This window comes from Schistocerca americana, unplaced genomic scaffold (assembly GCF_021461395.2).
Source record: "Schistocerca americana isolate TAMUIC-IGC-003095 unplaced genomic scaffold, iqSchAmer2.1 HiC_scaffold_355, whole genome shotgun sequence".
Classification (NCBI taxonomy): domain Eukaryota; kingdom Metazoa; phylum Arthropoda; class Insecta; order Orthoptera; family Acrididae; genus Schistocerca; species Schistocerca americana.
This window is the reverse complement of record NW_025726077.1, coordinates 35001-40000: the sequence shown is the minus strand read 5'-3', so window position 1 is coordinate 40000 and position 5000 is coordinate 35001. Positions and strand designations below refer to the sequence as shown.

The 5000-nt window shown below is 52.9% G+C and overlaps 1 non-coding gene across 1 annotated transcript in view; it reads right to left on the bottom strand.

Moving 5' to 3' along the window:
- LOC124580819 overlaps positions 1–670 on the bottom strand; it is a 1910-nt gene extending 1240 nt beyond the window's left edge. The window contains exon 1 of the ribosomal RNA XR_006973340.1: positions 1–670. This exon is cut by the window's left edge and continues 1240 nt beyond it. This is a non-coding gene — a ribosomal RNA (small subunit ribosomal RNA).
- Between the last annotated feature and the right edge of the window lie 4330 nt (positions 671–5000).

Below are 5000 nucleotides of genomic sequence, written 5' to 3'. Positions count from 1 at the left end.
CAGCGTGGGACACAAATCCAACTACGAGCTTTTTAACCGCAACAACTTTAACATACGCTATTGGAGCTGGAATTACCGCGGCTGCTGGCACCAGACTTGCCCTCCAATAGATACTCGTTAAAGGATTTAAAGTGTACTCATTCCGATTACGGGGCCTCGGATGAGTCCCGTATCGTTATTTTTCGTCACTACCTCCCCGTGCCGGGAGTGGGTAATTTGCGCGCCTGCTGCCTTCCTTGGATGTGGTAGCCGTTTCTCAGGCTCCCTCTCCGGAATCGAACCCTGATTCCCCGTTACCCGTTACAACCATGGTAGGCGCAGAACCTACCATCGACAGTTGATAAGGCAGACATTTGAAAGATGCGTCGCCGGTACGAGGACCGTGCGATCAGCCCAAAGTTATTCAGAGTCACCAAGGCAAACGGACCGGACGAGCCGACCGATTGGTTTTGATCTAATAAAAGCGTCCCTTCCATCTCTGGTCGGGACTCTGTTTGCATGTATTAGCTCTAGAATTACCACAGTTATCCAAGTAACGTGGGTACGATCTAAGGAACCATAACTGATTTAATGAGCCATTCGCGGTTTCACCTTAATGCGGCTTGTACTGAGACATGCATGGCTTAATCTTTGAGACAAGCATATGACTACTGGCAGGATCAACCAGGGAGCTGCGTCAACTAGAGCTGAGCAGCCGGCCGCCCGGGAGTGTGTCCCGGGGGCCCGCGCGAACACGCAAGCGTCCGCTCAATTATTCTGCAAACAGGAGGAGGCTGAGCTCCCCTGCACAATACACCTCGAAACCCTCTCAGGTCCCGGCGGCGCGCAGCGCCGTCCTAAGTACTTGGTCGGGTTCGAGAGAGGCGCAATCGCCCGGAGTTTGGCGAGTAGACGCTTTAGGTGCGACCACCCGTGCTCCCAACTGAGCTTGCCGCTGCCGACAGAGGCCCGGGAGCGTGCTGTCGTGGCATTGCCGGCGGGAGACAACACGCGCCACCTACGGTGGCCGGCAGCTCCAACGCCAGCGCCACAGAAGGACAAAAGCCCCACTTGGGTGCCGAAGCGAACTCTCCCAGCACAGCGCACGCGCCAACACGTCCGCACAGCTGCGATACAATCCACCTGCGAGAACCGCAGAGGCGACCGAGCAGCAGACGGCGTCGCGGCGCCGAGCGCCGGGCGGCGGCGCATCCTCAGCGCACACAGTCCTCAATCGGACCAGCACACTGCAGATGTCCACCGCGCTTCGCACCGGGCCCGCGAGGACCTACTTTGGCCGCACGGCGCCGCGTGCAGGGTGCGCCGGCGCGCAGCTGCGCCGCCTGCCGCCTCCGTCGGCCGGCGCGCCTGCCACTGGCCGCCCCCACCAGCCGGCTGTAGCGCGTGCGCCCACGCACCGCGCGGCCAGCACGCCGGAAGGCCCCCCCTCACCGGCCGGGGACGGTCCCACCCAGCCACCGCCGCGTATCGCTTCACACCCACATGCCATTCACGTTCGTGGGCATGGTGGGTATCGCTGAAACAACCGGTTGGTAGCTCAACCGATCGTCGCCATCACTGATTCACCTCTAGCGAGAACAACCGCACCACAACGGTTTACCAGTTCTTCATTTGCGTAACGTCACCAGCAAACGTAGACGTCCATCGCCATTTGCAAATTCAACGATTGTTGCATGCCTGTGTCAGGTGTCACGACACACTATGTCTGCCCACATACACGCAACAACATGTGCACGCTTCGCGAACACGTGGAAGGTGGCCCCCGTACGTATGCGATGTCCATTGCGCGAACGACTGTCAACCGGCCTCTGTCGCATGTCGCAGATGTGGAACGCAGTGCACCATGCTATCACGGTGTGTGAGAAGAGACGACTACGTCTGACAACACGCGCCACTACATCAACAGACGGCTCATGCTGATCGCCATCCACGGCATACCATACTGCAATCCAGCTCTTATAGGGAGACGACACGTAGCTGAGTGCACAATATTTGGACCGTATGGTTCGCCGTTGTTGGCGCAGTCGTGGTACGGTCACACATGTACCACGATGTATCATTCAGTACATGAGGACCAATGTGCGGTACAGTGTGTGATTTGGACGTACAACATCAGCGGACAGTTGCCACAAGCCGTACCACAACGTAGGCTGTGCTTCGCCATGCGAATGCCAATGAACAACTGCGAAGGGCATTGAGCATGTACGTCCTGCCGCCATCCGCATTACAGTGTATAGCTGCAAGGTGTTTAACATGAAGCGATACTCTGGGGACCGGGCAGTGCGAGTAGCAAACTATATTGCGGGGGTTGCAGTTAGGCAACACTACACTAATTTAACGCGTCGTATGACAATTACAGAGCAGGTTAAGGCCCAACGTGTGTTGGGTTAAGGCCCAACGTGTGTTGGGTTAAGGCCCAACGTGTGTTGGGTTAAGGCCCAACGTGTGTTGGGTTAAGGCCCAACGTGTGTTGGGTTAAGGCCCAACGTGTGTTGGGTTAAGGCCCAACGTGTGTTGGGTTAAGGCCCAACGTGTGTTGGGTTAAGGCCCAACGTGTGTTGGGTTAAGGCCCAACGTGTGTTGGGTTAAGGCCCAACGTGTGTTGGGTTAAGGCCCAACGTGTGTTGGGTTAAGGCCCAACGTGTGTTGGGTTAAGGCCCAACGTGTGTTGGGTTAAGGCCCAACGTGTGTTGGGTTAAGGCCCAACGTGTGTTGGGTTAAGGCCCAACGTGTGTTGGGTTAAGGCCCAACGTGTGTTGGGTTAAGGCCCAACGTGTGTTGGGTTAAGGCCCAACGTGTGTTGGGTTAAGGCCCAACGTGTGTTGGGTTAAGGCCCAACGTGTGTTGGGTTAAGGCCCAACGTGTGTTGGGTTAAGGCGCAACATAGGTTAGGTTAAGGCGCAACATAGGTTAGGTTAAGGCGCAACATAGGTTAGGTTAAGGCGCAACATAGGTTAGGTTAAGGCGCAACATAGGTTAGGTTAAGGCGCAACATAGGTTAGGTTACGGCGCAACATAGGTTAGGTTAAGGCGCAACATAGGTTAGGTTAAGGCGCAACATAGGTTAGGTTACGGCGCAACATAGGTTAGGTTAAGGCGCAACATAGGTTAGGTTAAGGCGCAACATAGGTTAGGTTAAGGCGCAACATAGGTTAGGTTAAGGCGCAACATAGGTTAGGTTAAGGCGCAACATAGGTTAGGTTAAGGCGCAACATAGGTTAGGTTAAGGCGCAACATAGGTTAGGTTAAGGCGCAACATAGGTTAGGTTACGGCGCAACATAGGTTAGGTTAAGGCGCAACATAGGTTAGGTTAAGGCGCAACATAGGTTAGGTTAAGGCGCAACATAGGTTAGGTTATGGCGCAACATAGGTTAGGTTACGGCGCAACATAGGTTAGGTTACGGCGCAACATAGGTTAGGTTAAGGCGCAACATAGGTTAGGTTAAGGCGCAACATAGGTTAGGTTAAGGCGCAACATAGGTTAGGTTAAGGCGCAACATAGGTTAGGTTAAGGCGCAACATAGGTTAGGTTAAGGCGCAACATAGGTTAGGTTAAGGCGCAACATAGGTTAGGTTAAGGCGCAACATGGGTTAGGTTAAGGCGCAACATGGGTTAGGTTAAGGCGCAACATGGGTTAGGTTAAGGCGCAACATGGGTTAGGTTAAGGCGCAACATGGGTTAGGTTAAGGCGCAACATGGGTTAGGTTAAGGCGCAACATGGGTTAGGTTAAGGCGCAACATGGGTTAGGTTAAGGCGCAACATGGGTTAGGTTAAGGCGCAACATGGGTTAGGTTAAGGCGCAACATGGGTTAGGTTAAGGCGCAACATGGGTTAGGTTAAGGCGCAACATGGGTTAGGTTAAGGTACAATATGGGTTAGGTTAAGGTACAATATGGGTTAGGTTAAGGTACAATATGGGTTAGGTTAAGGTACAATATGGGTTAGGTTAAGGTACAATATGGGTTAGGTTAAGGTACAATATGGGTTAGGTTAAGGTACAATATGGGTTAGGTTAAGGTACAATATGGGTTAGGTTAAGGTACAATACGGGTTAGGTTAAGGTACAATACGGGTTAGGTTAAGGTACAATACGGGTTAGGTTAAGGTACAATACGGGTTAGGTTAAGGTACAATACGGGTTAGGTTAAGGTACAATACGGGTTAGGTTAAGGTACAATACGGGTTAGGTTAAGGCACTTGGGGGGGGGGGGGGGCCCGGTTTGTTGATTGTGATTATCGTAAGTAAATGACTGCGGCATCATCTGATTTGCCACGTCAGGGTGCACCTTTGGCTCATAACAGGCGGCGCTCTGATTCCATGCTTGTGGCAGACCTGTGTCTTTCATTCCTGCCATTGTTTGTGTGGTGTGACAGGAGGCAGTATTGTGATGTTGGGTGCACCCCTGTCTGGGACATGTGTGGGTGTTGGTGGCTTAGCTGAGCAATGGTGGTTGTCGGAAGGGTGGGATATTCTGTTTTCCGAGTGGACCTCCCGGTCTGGTTATGATAGTGTGGATTGTCTAATGTGGCAGAGAGGATGCACTGGGTGTTGTTCCATGCTGGTGCTTACATATTGTCTGTGTGCCTGTTACAGGCAGAGAGTAGTGCGTGATAAGAGTGTCTGGCTGACGTGTGATTGTGAGCAGAGTCTTTCAGCATGTATACGGACAGGTCTATACATTATCTGTATTCTGATGGCTCTATCTATTACTAATCAGCGCCGTGTATACGTTTAATCCGGTTCCAGTCGAAACTATTGTATCTCTGTACATTAGTGACACGGCGAGCCCGCTATGTAGTTACTCGTCTCGGCAGCTTCCACCGGTGTATGGCAAATGATTATAAGGAATCAGTCTAGTCGTCAATACCGATAGTCTGACGTCACATGTCTGGGGTGGGGGACGCTGCGCCCTTCCGGTGGGTCATGGCCTAGGAAGACTCTTCCCACGCAGGGGGGCTTGGACTGTCATTGACTCTTCCGAGTAATATACTTGCCG